This window comes from Pristis pectinata, chromosome 8 (assembly GCF_009764475.1).
Source record: "Pristis pectinata isolate sPriPec2 chromosome 8, sPriPec2.1.pri, whole genome shotgun sequence".
NCBI classification, from domain to species: domain Eukaryota; kingdom Metazoa; phylum Chordata; class Chondrichthyes; order Rhinopristiformes; family Pristidae; genus Pristis; species Pristis pectinata.
Window position 1 is genome coordinate 33,427,701 of NC_067412.1, and position 13,576 is coordinate 33,441,276.

Sequence of the window (13,576 nt, forward strand, 5' to 3'; positions counted from 1 at the left end):
GGTTCCAAAACTGAGCACTTACACAAGCTAGAGTTATATTCTTTTCAATTTAGAAGATTAAAGGGGTGATCGAAATACTAAGAGAAACCGATGGGTCAGATCTCTTTTGGTGGGAAGACTAGAATGTTTAATCTAAAAGTTACAGTCATACCTTTGAGGAGTAAAGATAAAAAATACTGGAAACACTCAGCAAGTCTGTGGAGAGAGAAACAGAGTGAACATGTCATTGGAAAAGTGAGAAAAGAATACATAATGGAGGTATTTGAAATACTAGCTGAGAGACTACTAGCTGAAATGTCAAGAGAGCCTGGCTGCAGAACAGCTGGTAGAAAATAAATGTCTGAATTCAGCTGCCAAGAAAATTCTCACCAACCATTTCCAATAGACAGTATCTTTAACCAGTGTGTAAATAGAAAACATAAAATTTCTCTCTCTTCAAGAACTTTAATATTGGAAGGCTGGTTCTTTGGCCCCTTTGAGAAGTCAGATCCAGACATTCTTGCCTGTGACTGTATCAAAGGAGTAGGGGATGGTGTAGCCAGAGATCAGCCACAAGTTGCGTCCCACTCAGGCACTCAGAAATACATTAAAAAAAACAGCATCCTCAGTATCTTTCAACTTCTCTGGGAGGCAGCATCCAGTAGACAGTAGCCCTGAAGAAACAAACTACCAATACCGCAGGTAGCCCAGACCAAACTAATACCTCACAGAGTCCTAAGGTTCTCACTGAATAAAAAAAACAAAGACTTGCTCATGGGTGGCAAAACCACTTCCATTACTGAAATTTCCCCAGCAGCTGACGACCACCTTCACTCGCTTGAGCTCAACCACTGCTGTGATATTGTGGATCCCATCCCCAAACTTTACCCTGGCCTGTCCCTCTGCTCTTTCCTTCATACCCAGGCAGTGAAAATCTGATCTCATGACTGTCCTCAAAAAATAAAACAACAGAAAATGCTGGAAATACCTGGTGGAGAGAGAAACAAAGTTAATGTTTCAGATGGTTGATCTTTTAATAAAAGTAGGAAAAGTTAAAAATCAAACATGTGTTGGGTGAGGGGGTTGATGTGCAGAGAGAGTAAAGGGATTTTTTGTGATAGGCTGGAGACCAATAGAAAATGGATTGATGCCACCTGAGAGGGAGATCAGCTGCCTTTAACTGTCCAAATTGTTCTTTGGCTCCAACACTCTTTGCCAACATGATTCATGTTTCTAGGAGTTCTGCAATTCAAAGGTAACCCCCTGCTTCTTTTTTCCCCGTTGTAAGTCATCTTAAATCTCATTCGCCAAACCCCTCCACCCTCACCTCCAATAACAGAGGCAAGGAGGTCTTCTTTTGTGCCTAAGATTGAGATAATCCATTTCACTGCCTCTGCGGTGTCCTTTACTTCCTCTTACCCACTGAGCCATGCCTCAGCCATCTCTCTTTGCGCTTGTCCTGGACGCTTGTCATTCTCTAATTTCTCTCCTTCAGCTCCCTCTTTAATTACCTTGTCCATGAGACTCTCTGTACCCTTTTCCCAGTGAACTCATGACTGGTCTCTTTCCTTTCCTGGCCCCCATGCAAGCTAATATTCCAAATGGATTCCCCTACTCATATATTAACACCTTCCTTTTCAAATCTACTTTCATCTCCATCCCTTCCTTTCGTCACCAGGAAAATGTCCTAATTTTACTTGCCTCAAACCAGCAGCAAATCCCAGCTTTCCTTTCCTCTCCATCCACTGAATGCAGATGCACCTCACAAATCTCTCAGTGACTCCACCTGTAGACGTGGATGACTGTCTCATCCACATGGTAGCTACTTCCACTGCAGCATGTGGTAGGATTAAAACATCTTCTGAAGCTCCAAGGGTTTATTTAGTGCAGTCATCACCAACTCTACAAGAGTAATGCTCAGATCACTTCCCAGTACATTACAATTGGCAATAATGAGAGTTAAAAAGTCCAGAGAAAAAAATGGCCATATTTTGCAGAAGGTCTTTGAAGAAACAAACAATCTGCTGGAGGAACTCAGCGGGTCAAGAAGCTCTTTGAAGAACCTGCTAAGGATTGGTGGCACTGAACACAGAAGCTGAAAACACTGCAGTCAACAACCACTGGTGCACAGTGCAACAGTAAGTCAGACAGAAGCACTTAAAAAGGCAACGTTAGTCAGTAGTACTATGAGAGACTGAGAGACACCAATAACCAGAGCAAGAACAGGAGAATTAAACATAGAACTATGACTGAACATAGTGCACTGAAGTCTTAACTGCAGAGGTGTGACTGTTCGGACAGCAGATGGGACAAAATGGTAGCTCAAACACAGGGAGAATATCTAGGAAGCCGACAGAGTGTGCAATCAAGCCTGTGAGCTCTTCACGGCATATATGGAGGTAATGGATTGGAGACATCAGCACATAGTGACTGCATATGAATCCAAACCCAGAACAGTGGGACTTCTTGATGAAATGAGGAAGCTTGTCCAATAGGAAGATCCAGAGGGAGAGAATCAGCATTACACTGGAGTCAAATTAGACAGAGCAGAACTAGGCTGGTACAGCATCTATGCTATTCCTGGGATGACGGGAAGCAGCGAGATTTCAAGATCAAGTTGCAAGTAGACAAGTCATCAGTAGAGGTGAATATTGATCAAAGTAACAGTGAGTTTATATTATGGGAAATGATAACTACTGCAGAAAATTCAGCCTATGACCAAAGTACAATTGTATTGAAATATATTTCAGCAAAATAATGAAGGTACCAGGTCAAATATTCTGTTTTATAATGGTCATTGATTAGAAATGTAATAGTTATAATTAAGCACACAGAGCAACTGAGATTACTAAGCAAAGAGGAAAACTGCAGATCGATTGGAGAAAGTGTTTAGTGCCCATATTGATACTGTGAAACCAAACTTGGAAACACTATGACATAAATGTGTAGAATTCTGTAACGCTATTATGCTGCCATTACTGGCTACAAGGTACACATTTACATCAAGCCTGATGCCAAACTGCTACAATGTAAACTTTGAAGAGGGCTATTTTCACTAAAAGGTCACGAGAAGGAAGAATTAGACAAGTTAAAGAAGAATGGAGTTCTAGTGAAAACAACTCAAAGTGAATGGGCAAAATGATGGTAGCACGGCTGATAAGATACAAAGTGGTGATAAAATGACCATCGACCAGGCAGTCGATGATGAGCAGAATCTTTTTACTGAGTTTGCAAGATCTTTTGGAGACTTAGCACAAGGCAAGTTTTAGTCAAAGCGACACTTATTGCACATGATTACTCAATTAAATGTAGCCAAAGAGAGTCAACATTACTTCACTTTAAATACCTATAAGAATCCATTATACCAATTTGTTAAGTCATCACAAGACCCTGTAAGATATATGCCATAACCTAAGTAATCAGGGCAATCTTCTTGCTGCTTCCACTAAGGAAGAGAACCTCCACAATTTAGAAGAAGTCCTCAAATGATTACATCCCCATAATGTGAACTCAAATGAAGTAACTGTGCTTTTGTTGAACCAGAAGTCATAAATCATGGATTAAGAGAGGATGTCAATAGTTTACAATCTGCCAAGGACAAAGTTGAAGCCTTGTAAAAGTGAAGAGACCAGAAAGTCTGGCAGAACCTAGATCTCCACATATTTAACAGCACTTTACCATTTCATTGATTCACAGAGACATAACAGCACAGAAACAAGTCCTCAGCCCACCGAGTCGGCGCCAACCATCAACCATGCATTTACAGTAATCCTACATTAATCCATTTCTTTATTCTCCCCGCATTCTGATCAACTCAACCCAGATTCTACCACTCACTGACACTCCAGGGACAGTTTACAGTGGTCATTAAACCTACCAAGCCACACACCTTTGGGATGTGGGAGGAAACCAGAGCACCTGGAGAAAAGACCCAAGCACAGTTGAGAAGGTCTAAGCATCTGATGTCAGCTAACAGACTGAACCTGTTGTTGCTGTACTTATGGGGGAAGCTCTTCTAAAGAAAGAAGGCATTGTGGTGTGTACATCAATTTGTGGGTGAATCACTGTGCCTGTGATGTAAGCAAGTGGAGTACTTGTGGTTATTCTGCAATAAAGATGTCCAGTACTTAGAAATTGCATGTCACCCATTTTTGGTGCACTAAACATCTGCTGCACATGCCCGTAATGCCCAATCAAATCTCTTGCAATCATAAAAATGGCCAAAAATACATTAGAAACAGCACCTTTGTGGTTTGTACACAGAATGAAGTGCTGAAGTGCAATCTATACAATATCCATGGAGAGCTGTATGCGAAGGTCCTAACTGCGGTGTCATTACTGTAGTGATCACTGGAAGGAGATTCAGTCAGAACTCTACCCATTGGCAACCACAGAACATCTGCATAGAAGAATACCATTGAGCGGTGGGAAAACAGGGGTTGGAAGGACACAGTGGGCATTCACCGTGGCGTGATCTGCACTGACTGAGTCCCATGTGGTGAATAGCCCCATACCAGAGTGAGGTGTGATCAATGAGACAGACAGCACAGGACATAGCTCTGATGTGCAGAGTATATGAAAGCTGCTGTTGTTGATGGAACAACCAATGGTGAAGTCTCAACTATCCTGAGCATTTAAACAAGGCTGAGAGGTGCTGTATTGCAAGTCATTGATTGTTCCCGTTAGCTGGCATCTGAACAGGAGTCTCAGCACTATGTGCTCTTAATGTTTTTATGACTGTTCAACAAAGGCTGTATGCTACACCCAAAAGCTCAGTGTTATGGAAGTAAGGGAGAAATATGCCACGTGTGACCCGTGACGCCATTATGTACATGACTAGCACTGGGAAATGTCACTGGAAATGCTTTGAAGTGCCCGAGCCAATTTCTCAATGGGCGCAATTTCAGCCAGAAATGACCACTTGCGTGATCTAACCTTTTTTTTAATTTTCACAAGAAGAAAAGAAGCTAATGATTCCAATTTCCAGGAACTGCTGTGTCCTGGAGATTATTTAATGCAGTAAGCACCAGCTCTACAATAGTGACTCACGGACCTTCTCCCTTTACGCTCCATGTATTTTGTGCTGGTTAAGGCACCTTTGCACACTTGAAGGTCTTTAGTTGGAATTCAAGTCAATTGTTTGAGGTAAATGCATTCAATGCAATTCTTCTTAAATTGCAATCACTGCACTTCATTTAATTCTGCAATTATTCCTTAATTTTATGAAGTGTTAATTACCAAGAGGCAACACTCCATGTATTTTGTGCATACAGTTGCACCTTTCCTATAATTTCATAATTACAGAGCAAAGACCTTATTTCATGATGTATTACCAGAAGCAAATGGGATAATTTCTTTTGCCTTTCAATTTGATTTATCAATTAGCACAGGAAGTATAATGGAAGAAGGATGCTCCAATTATCACACTTATAACATCTGTGTTGCCTCTTCTCTCTCCAGAGCTGAGATATTTTAAAAAATAATCCTCAAGGAGTTAGGCTAAAAATTATTATGCAAAGACAGCTGCAGTAACATTAAACTTCTTGTGTTTGTCACAGATATGGGTTCAACTTTTAGCTCTGTAACTTACCATTCTTCAAAATATTCATTTACTATTTTTTGACAACGGAACAGAAAATACATACCGATGTTTCCTTGTCAAAATTCTAGTTAGTCACGTTGGAGGTCCAGTGCAGCCTGTTAAGGTTTAAGATTTTACAACTGCTCTCCAGCTTCTAAATTACTGGATTTCTGTCAAATGATTTTACACCATGTCTAAATTTCACCCAGCCTGGAAAGTAAGCAAAACATTCCCATGTGAAAAATCTGCTTGTTCTTCAGTTCAGTACACATATATGTCTGCATGTTTATTTTGCTGTATGTTGGTTGTTTTGGTGTTCTAAATATCTCTATATTGCTTTTGGAAAATTTTCAATTTGAATAGAGTAACATAAGTTTGTCTCACACAAGGTGAATTTTCCGAGAGAGACCTGACAGTTATATGGTAAAAGAAACCTGAAATGTCAGTCCTTAGATTAACTCTCCAGGAATCGTTGATGAAATTCCTATTGCAAGTGATTTCTCCAATTGCACAAAAGATAGCAGAGCAGATCAAAGTGGATAGTAACTACCTCTGCTGAAAGGAAACACTTCATCTATTTCCATGTAGTTTCAAGCTTTAATGTTTGTATAAAACAATGAACATTCATTGCTTTGAACATGTTGTGATATGAAATTTCATGCATTATTCCCTATCATTTTTCTCTCCTGCTTCCATGCTACAAATGAAATGTATTTGAAATTTTGAATACATTAGGCAGGTCACTATTGTGAACATTTGCCCAGTCATGGAACAGTTGCATGATTTGTAGCAGGGAATCTCGTTTAAGGGGATAAACCCACAGACCTTCTCCTGTGACTGTGAGAATGTACACTGGTCTGTGTTCTACACTAAGCAATTGTCCAGGATCTTTCTTATGTCAAAATTCTTGACCATACTTTCCTGATCTGCTCCAAAAGCACCTCAGATAGGTTTGCAATGATCCATTCAGTTGAATCTGAGCAAGCATTTATTTTGTTATACAGAGGAGAAAGATGTATTTTTTTTGTTTTTGAATACAATAGCAGCACCGTTGAAGGCTTATGGCATTACTACTTCCAGCTAAACACTGTTGAAGATGTTGTGAAATGCCTCAATAGCCTTCTGGTTAATTTTTTTATACAAAATAAACTTTTTCATAATAAAAGACAAACTATATACAATTATAAAGCAGTGCAGGCCTTTACATTCTTGTACAGATCATTCATTAGTGTTACCTTTTATATAAAAAACAGCACCGATGCCACTCGTGTGGCTCCCTGGGGGCTACCCAGTCCCGTATTTACAATATTTAAGGGGCTCTCTCACCTGACCCCGCCCCTCCTCTCCAGTGGCAGAAGAACCCTAAGCTGTAGTCCTTCCCCACCGAGCCTTTGGGTTGGCCGCACCCAGCTTCAGTGCATCCTTCAGCATGTACTCCTGCAGCCTGGAATGTGCCGGTTGGCAGCATTCCCCTACGGACATCTCGCAGTGCTGCAAGACCAACAAGTTTCGGGAAGAGCAAAGGGCGTCTTTCACCGAGAACTGTTCTCTGCTGGGTTTGTAACCTTTAGAGACATCTTGCCAGAATTCAGTTGTTTCTTGACTTTTCCTCTTTAACTGGTGGTGAGAGGGTAGCTGATCAAAGTCACACTGATTGATTAGTGACCAGATGGTTGAAGTATTCAGACTTTCTCTGTACATTTCCTTCCTAGTTTTTGATGAGGTTTGTAGCATCTTCATACTTCAGGGGAGTTTTGGATAGTCCAAAGACTGTTTTGAGAGTCAAGATACAGCTTTGCTTTCATACAAATGTAGCAATGAGCTTCAGCAGCTTTTTCCTTCCATCATCTGTCCTGCACTTCCTTCAGTTCAGACATGTTCAGTAGGTTCTTGATTCTTTCTTTTATTAAAGGGGAAATGAGATTGCTCTGCCAGATCATAGACATCTTCTCTCTGTTTGGAGATATTCTTTTGTTCTCATCAACCCAAGTTGATGCTCCCTTCACTTTGGGCCCAGCACTGATTTAGCGATGTCAATGATCACATCTTGGAAATGGTTCAATTTTCCTGCTGAGTTGCCAGTGAATCGTGAACATGAAGGTTGCTGTGGTGTGACTGCTGAAGTTTTACTCGGTATGCAAGATAAGTTTTTCACTGTACCTCGGTACAATTGACAATAATAAACCAATACCAATATGCCTCTCCTGCTTTCCTCCTTTAGTGGCAGAGTTTGCAAAGGAAAGAACTATGGGAATACAAAATTAATATGAAAACATAGACACTTTGCAAACCCCTGCAACATTTCTTTCCATGACTGACTGAACAATCTTCAGTACCAACAGACTAGATGGCAGTTCGGTGTAGACAGACAACCCTAATGACTGTTAGTCATCAGGTGGTTGGGACTCCCTGAGTGCACATCTAAATGTGATTAGGTATGGGACAGGGCCAGCACTGAGAATAAGACTCACAAGTTGGTTAGTGGATACTGCTGATCATCAACAATTCTATTTAGACTGTAGCCTCCAAGTAAGTAGTTTCATCAGCCCTGAGGATCATCGTTGACTGGGTTGCCCATTCTCTATGTTGGGCCTTCACACTTGGAGTATTGTGTTCAGTTCTGGTCGCCTCATTGTAGGAAGGATGTGGAAGCTTTAGAGAGGGTGCAGAGGAGATTTACCAGGATGTTGCCTGGATTGGAGAGCATGTCTTATGAGGACAGGTTGAGTGAGCTGGGGCTTTACTCTTTGGAGAGAAGGAGGTTGTGAGGTGACTTAGTAGAGTTGTACAAGATAATAAGAGGCATAGATCGAGTGGACAGTCAGAGACTTTTTCCCAGGGCGACAGTGGCTAACACGAGGGGACATAATTTTAAGGTGATTGGAGGAAGTTTTAAGGGGGATGACAGGGGTACGTTTTTTACACAGAGAGTGCTGGGTGCGTGGAACGAACTGCCGGCAGTGGTTGTGGGGGCAGATACACTAGGGTCATTTAAGGGACTCTTAGATAGACACATGAATGATAGAGAAATGGGGGGCTCTGTGGGAGGGAAGGGTGAGATCGATTTTAGAGCAGGATAAAATGTCGGCACAACACTGTGGGCCGAAGGGCCTGGACTGTGCTGTAGTGTTCTATTTTCTATGTAAAACCCCATTTGTTTGTAATGTACCTAGCTCCTCCTCCACCCGCAGCTTAGGGGCGGAAGAAAGTGGTCTTGGTTGACATTAACTGGGCTTGGACCCTGAAAAAGTTTTAATGTGGGTCTTGTACCCAACAATGTCACTGCCATTGAAGAAATACATGTACTGCATCAAAAGCTTTTGTGGCCATCACACACTGTAACAAATTATGGATAGCCACACATTCAAAGGTCAGAGCTCAGAGCCTATCATTTGCCAGCAGTACCACACTACAGGTACAGTTGGCCATGTTCGTTGGTATCTTGCTCTCCATCTCCTTGCACTCGACTGTGCATGATATTTCCCCAGGAATGTGTAAGTTCTGCCTGGCGTACATCTCTGGAATAGCATTGGACCTTGTCGGTGAGGTCACACTGAGCAACAGTTCATACATGTCATGAGTGAACGATCCACACCTCATAGCTGTGACCACATAATGACCGGAGTTCTGTAGGGCAGTGTCCACCGTAGCAAATATCCCATTGGTTATTTGGGTCCTCCTGGTCAGCTTACAGTGCCCTGGTTTGAGGCCGTTTTACACTCTGTATTGGTGCTTCCTGCCTTTCAGGATTTTTGACCCAAGTATTTCCTACTGAAGTCACTTTTTATGACACATGACCCCAACTCTGGGACAAAAAAGGGAGTATTGCCTTTATTGTCTATTTTACCTGCTTCTGCTTGCTGTCTTGGAATCATACCTGAAGTGAAATTGCCTCACATTCTCAAACACTGCTTTTATACTGGTGGTCATCATACAGGCAATCCTCAAATGTTAGGACCACTGTGTTAAATAGTTTTACCTCAATTCTTTCAGCGAACCCACAACACCTGTCCTACAGAGGTGTGGAAACTACACCCATTTGCCAATATGTAGCCGACCAACTATTCCTCTGACCCTGGTTGTACAGGTTGAACTTACAGCTCTTGCAAATCTCCATGATATTCGGATGCTGACAGGACTCGAGGGCCTGAGTTATAGGGAGAGGTTGGGCAGTCTAGGACTTTATTCCTTGAAACCTAGGAGATTCAGGGGTGACCTTACAAGTGTGTATAAAATCATGAGGGGCATAGATAGGGTGAACACACACAGTGAACTGAAAACAAGAGGGTATAGGTTTAAGGTGAAAGGTGAAAGACTTAAAAGGGACCTGAGGGGCAACCTCTTCACACAGAGGCTGGTGTGTATATGGAATGAGCTACCAGAGGAAGTAGTTGAGACAGGTACAATAACAACATTTAAAAGACATTTGGACAAGTACATGGATAGGAGAGAATATGGGCCAAACACAGGCAAATGGGACTAACCATGACTGGCATGGACGAGTTGGGCCAAAGGGCCTGTTTCCATGTTGTATGACTCTATGACTAGTGTGTCCATTCAGGTTTTTACTGTATCCCCACAGGATACCTCATCTGCAGCTGATGTCACTCGTAGGCTCACCAACGTCTCATATGACTGCAGCCTTAACATCAGCAGCAATAACACCCTCTTGTACTTCTGTATGGCAGTGTTGCTCGGTTTTGAGCCCTCAGGGTCGTTTGCATGCCTTCCATTTTTGGGACGAACAGCTGAGTGAGTCGGACCTTTCAAGTTCCCTGACGTATCCATCACGTCACTGCCTGCCATCGTCTCCAGTCTACCCAGAGAACCCTGTTGTCTACTTCACTCACAGTGGTTCACCGCCGTGCCACTCCATCAACCAGCAGCTTCCCAAACTTGACACCAATGTAGGTTTCTTTGTGTTTTGCTAGCACAGCTGATACAGTGGTAAAGGTGTAAACAGAACGTCTTTTATGGAAGACAGTAACTCTCAGCAATGCTTAGTCCAAGGATGGATCAAGGTCTACCGCATGGTATGCTCAGATTTTAAAAGTCACCTTACATTTAGTGTGCACTGCATAAACAGCACTGTAAAAATGTTGTAAAACCAAAATGGGAGAACTGGTCAGTACTGGAAGCAGCAATCCTGTGTACTTGAAAGCTTGATAAACATGATTAAGAATGTCAACTCAGAGCAGAGTGGAAATCTGGAAGTTATCAGTCTCAGTTAAAGTTAAATAATCAATTGCAGTTTATAAAAGCAAACTGAAAAGTCAAATTTTGCTTAACTAAGCTCTTGCTATTTTTGACATAATCTATTTGCAAAAAAAAAAGCCAAGGGTTGGGTTGGCAAAAGTGGTGTTTACGCTGCCGAGCCTAACTCAAGAACAGGAGAATTCTGTCCCATCCAGATGTGAACCAGAACAGACTCACCATTGTTTAGTTCATTTGAAAAGAATTCCAAAATATATTTTAACTATTTAGTTGTTTTCTTTTTAAATGATAGTCGCACGAAGTTAAAAGCAAATGCAATCTCTACAGCAGAGGGAGAAGAAATAATTTTTCTTTTATTTTCATCTATCCCTGTTTTTTTTCCCTGAAGATAGTAACTCACACCTTTTTACAGTTGCACAGCACTAAGCAATATGCCTTCTGAAGCCTTGTCCAAGTAACCATTTTCCATGTGTGGGTCGAGATAGTGTGTGCATAGACACACCCTCCACTCTGGGAGAATGTAGCCCAGTTACCAAAGACCACTGGATGATGAGTAAAAGTGGGAACCTTGGCTGATTTTATTTCTCCTCCTTTTCCCAGGATACTGAAGCAAATTGCAGCGGACAACCTTTGTTGCAGTCAACCAGTTCAGCACAGACTGCTGATTGAACCTGCTCTGGATTCTTCAGAGCACCACACTTGTTATTTACTGAACATGTAAACATACAAATTCAGAATAGGAAGAGCCTGCCTGACCCCTGGAACCAGCAGCACCATTCAGTAAGATGATGGCTGCTCTGAAGGTACGCTGAAGTCCCCACTCCTGTCTACCCCGGTAACCTTTCACTTATCTATTTACCCTTGCTTTAAAAACATTCAGAGACGCTGCTTCCACTGCCCTTTGAGGTAGAGAGTTCCAAAGACTCATGAACATCTGAGAGAAGAAAAAATTGTCTCTTATCTGTATAGAGCGGGTGGCCCCTCATTAGTTCTAGATTCTTCCAGAAGAGGAAATAAACCTTTCCACATTCTTCCTGACAAGACTGACCAGGATCCTATATTTTTCTCAAGTCGTCTCTCACGCTTAGAAGTCTCATTGAGTCAAATAATCTCATCCCCAGTACAACAAAAAGTCAGTCATGAAGGAATCTGTCGTCGGAATATCTGTATGATGGAATTGTCCTAGATTCATCAGCCAAATGCCTTTGGTCCACCCTGTTTCTTCTTCTTGAAGTCTTCTGCTGGGAGTCCATAGGAGTCTTTGATAGAGGCTTTCTCACTCAGTCACAGTCAGAAAAAGTCAGACCACATTCCCGACAGCCGGCTGTCAAATACTTGTGAATTTCTTCAATATTTGCAAATTTTCAATGTAACTTGGGACCTGTTAAAAGATATAAGTAATAATAACAATACATTTATTTTATAAAATTATAGGACTGAAAAAATGCATGCAAAACAACCACTGACATTAAAACTAAATAAATCAAAGCAAAGTTCCACTTGTCTGTTTCCTGCCAGCTCATATTTCCCATTTGTGTTAACAGGACCATGAGTGGGTGGATTTCCCAGTTAGGAGATCAGTGGAAGTTTGCACTTTTTGTTGAACTCTGTGAAGATTCCACCAATGTGCCAGCCTCATAGGAAGCAAATTCGAAGGCTTCCGTGCACCTCCCCACCACAACCCCACCCCTCCAGCTTGGACCCACGTCAGCGCTGAGCTGGGGTTTCTACCAAGGAACATTGGCAAATCCTGGTACACGTGACTCCCGCAATACAGGCAGAGGGGATGCATTCCTAGAAAACACTCCATATTGCGATTTTCCATAATGCAAAGCTGCATCTTCTGCATATGCAGCAAGAAATGCAATGCGAAAAGAAAAATGTTATTTTCTTTTTTTAAGATAAATTCCCTGAGAGTGAATTTAATCCCATATCTCAAATTTTTGGGTAGTGAATTGTGAATTCTGTAAGGGCCAATTTCCATTACCCGAAAGGCCATAACACAGGGGTCATCTGTATAAGGGTTAATGCCAGAATCTGCGGAAAATCTGCCCTGGAGTATTGCAACACTAAGTCTGATCCACCTCATCCTTCCAGTGTGGCCACCAGCTAGCAACATAGTTTGGATCCCAATGAGGCTCAGTGAGGGATTGAATGATTCATTACCATCAGCCACTAGTGTCAGTCCAATTGATATCAGAGGGGGTTGAAGCCGAGACTGCATTACAATGAATTTGAAATAAAATGGGAGTCAAATGATCAAGCTGTTTTACTTTGCTTCTAATTAGAATGGGTTTCGTTTTCATTGATTCACCCTCAGTCACATTTGACAAGTTCAAGCACAAATTTGCGATTGGACCAATAAATCATGCCCAAAATTGCCCCCATTTTGTACAGCATTTTCTCCTTCAATTTTCAGTTTAAATTCATTTGTACATTACTAAATGCAGAAACTTCCACAAGCAGAGCTGTAGAATTTATTATTTTAAGATTGCATTAGAATGTAATTCCTTAATGTATGTATTTTCATAAATTTAATTGGTACAGGTGAAAATGGTGTTATCACAACAAAAGCACCTAAAATCGCAGTATCAATTTGTCACCTGCGGGTAACCCGATTTAAAAATTATTGGAAATGACAACATTTTCTAACAAGATTGGTGTAGAGTAGTAGATTAAGAAACATTCAAAACCTTTCAAGATGTGCCTTTGAATGTCCATGGAGGAAATATATCAGGCTTAATCTTTGGAGCCTCTTTGAGAGTTGCAAAGGAGGGTAATTAGTGGAAACTCCCATTAAGT